General features: G+C 44.8%; 1 protein-coding gene across 1 annotated transcript in view; it reads right to left on the reverse strand.

Moving 5' to 3' along the window:
- Srrm4 (serine/arginine repetitive matrix 4) overlaps positions 1-3,134 on the reverse strand; it is a 153,237-nt gene that overhangs the window by 19,148 nt on the left and 130,955 nt on the right. The gene's annotated exons all lie outside the window — the stretch shown is intronic.

Below are 3,134 nucleotides of genomic sequence, written 5' to 3' on the forward strand. Positions count from 1 at the left end.
TTGAGTTTTCTTGGTTCTGCCACCCTATCTTGCTCTCTGAAACCCAGTTTATTTGTACATGCTATTTCCTTTGCACAGAACACTTCCTTTCTCCCTCACTGAAAAAATTATTAAATTTGTTCATCCTCTAGGTTTTATCTCACCTCCTCTAGAAAGCCTTCTCTGATCCCCCAGACCAGGATAGCAGCGTACACTGTACTTCATTCATTCATTCATTCATTCTTTCATCCATTCACTCACTCAAGAATGAGTGCCATTTGTGTGTCACCAGCACTGCTCCTCAGTGCTGTAGTTGCTTTAATTGCTCCACCTGGATGGGGAGCCTGTTGAGGGCAGTAGCCAGGCCCCTATCTGCCTGGCACAGATCAGGTGCTCAGTTAACACTGTCTAATGAATGAAGCTCCTCCATGGTCCTTTGGCAGTCTCAGAGGGCCCATCAATTTCAGTCGTTGGTAGAAATCTGTGAGCTTGGTGGAGTCCAGCTGGGTGACTGCCAGCTGAGTTACTGCAAGGAGATTTGAGGGTTTTTTTTTTTTTTTTTTTTAGAAAGAACTGGCCTCCATCATAATAAAAATAGTTCTGTGAAACTTGGGGTCTTGAGATCAGCACAGGCTGTGAAAGCTAGAAAGAATATTGATATGTAAGCATGAGGTAGAGGCCCAAGACAGAGATAAGGAATCCCCTCTGCTCTTTCTTTCCTTCTTCCTGATGCTTCTTAGAACCAGGATACCTGGGAGAAAGCATGCAGAGGCTCTCACTGCAGATCCTCAGTAGCATAAGCTGCAGGCTTTAGGTGAGAAGTTTCAGACCTGCAAAGCCTTCCAGGTGGGACCAGCCAAGCTGCGGTGTGGATCTCGTTCCTTTCTTCCCCATGCTCTGCTACTCTGGGTGGTATGGTAAAAAGATGGACTGGGTCTAGTCATTTGCATGCAACAGGGCTGCCAGCCTCCACAGTGGCTTTGATCAGATTACAAAAAGGGGTTCTTCCTAGGTGAAGGGTTCAGAAAATCACCTTTTCTGGCCGGACAAGTAAGGCAAAAGAGGCGCCTTCCCCTGGGCTGAAGCAGCTCCGCATCACATCCAGGTTTGGTGAATAGAGGCTGGGTGGTTTAACCTTCCACATGCTCTCTCACCGGACTTGTGCAGGGCACATCTGGGATCCTATCTGGGATCCCACGTGGGCACTAAGCATGCGAATCACACTCTGTTTGGCTGGCTTAGAGGATAATTTGCCAGGCAGCAAGCAGCCACCTGAAGTCATGCCTTCCTTATTTCTTTAGCTGAACTCTACCTGGCTTTATTTTTACAAGTCTTGATGCCTCCGTTTGTAATTCCATGTGGTAGGAACATTTTAATAAGTTCATCATTAGAGATGTCTAGATAGTTTAATGGTCTTCTAAACCTTGACTCTACCTTCTTCAGAGCTCTCCATCCACCCACATGAAGAAGAGGAAAGAAAGACACAGTTGAGGGGAACCAGAGGCAGAATGAGGGTGCACTGAGGGTGGGGTGGGGTGATGCCATGAAAATGCAAAGGAGGCTTTTGAGTCATGAATGTACCGATGGGTGGACGATGGAGGCTCCCACATGTATTCCTGTCTGTGGGCATCTCCTTCATAGCCAGATAGTCCTTCTGGTCCATAAGATGCAATCACCACTCAACACTGACATGATAGGGCAGTTCCCCTTTGCTTCTCTCTGTCACACCATTTGGATAATAGGCCTCTCAAAATTCATCTTTGAAGAGCCCTTCTGCAACTGTTGGGACGTTCTATGCATGTAACTCTTCTCTGTCTTTGTACAACTGGCTGGGAAATGATTCACAAGATGCCCACCAGAAGGTGTCATGCCAGATTCATCATCCTTCAGTATTAATGACTTTGTGGAACCCAGGCTCTCCATTTAAGACCTGGAACACTCATACCAGGGCTCTGTTCTTCGGTCCAATCTCACCCTTTCCTCCATCTCAACCCTTATCCTTCTTGTTCTGCCTTCCCAGAAGCATACCTTTGGGGCCTGACACAGAAATTCAGTCCCTTTAAGATGGGCTTCATTACCAAGTAAAATAACTCTTGCCTAATCTGGATTCCAAGAAATCGATAGTTTATTTGATAGTGCTGATAGTTTATTTGAGAGAAGGAACCTCTGTTGGGGCGTGGGGGAATTGAGATGACAGAACAAATCAAAGATACATTATTAGTCCACACAGGGGACAGCAGTAGCTGAATTCCATGGGGGCCACACTGGGAACCAATGTAAAGAATGTGTACCTCAGGGTTAACACTAGCCAAGGAAGGAGGGAACTGGTGATTTATAGACCAGTTCTCCAACACTTCTGAGCTAAAGGATGCATCCTGGGGATATCAGTTCTCCAGTGTACCCACACTGCCCCATAGGCAGGCACAGAGAGCTTTGGTGGCTAGAAAGTATCATCTAGCAACCAGAAGCCAGCTGTGTGTCCTGAATTGGGTAGAGTGAGGAGACATATGTATGAGACATGTGTGCTTCAGTACCCCAAATCAACGAAAGCTGGCAAGACAACTGGTGCTTTGTTTCAAATAGGTTTTCTATTGCCCACTTTCCATGTTTGTAAATAAGTTTGAGTTAACGACCAAAATATGTGAAATGGAGAGATCTTACATAATAACCCCATTTCCAGTTTTTGTTGAAAAAATAGGATCTGGGCCCACATTTCCTGGCAATAATGGGCTTGAGAACAGTCACAGCTGTTCATTTTAGACAAGGCATGTGCTGTCCTGGCCCTAGGCTGTGTGGGGTCACTCAGTATCTATTAGCTATCTGACACCTGAGACATCTGAATTTAAGGCCCCCTGTTCTAAATGTCTGCTGCTATCCTGATCTTCCTCTAAGCAACATAAACACGGTACATCTTGTGTGCGTTATTTCTCCTTTCTAGAGCTATGAGTGGACTGATCCATTTCCCCATTTCAACCCTTTGGGACACTTGTCAATGAAAGGAAAGAACAAGGAGATCAAAGCCATTAAAACATATCAGGATTCCAGCTATTACAAACCCTTCCATTCTGGACCAGAGATGCCAATTTCATAAGTACATGATATATATATATATATATATATATATATATATATATATATATACTTTTAAAGGAAAA

This window comes from Heterocephalus glaber, unplaced genomic scaffold, assembly GCF_053883595.1.
Source record: "Heterocephalus glaber isolate CG9 unplaced genomic scaffold, H.glaber_assembly_v1.0 deba00001687, whole genome shotgun sequence".
Lineage (NCBI taxonomy): Eukaryota > Metazoa > Chordata > Mammalia > Rodentia > Bathyergidae > Heterocephalus > Heterocephalus glaber.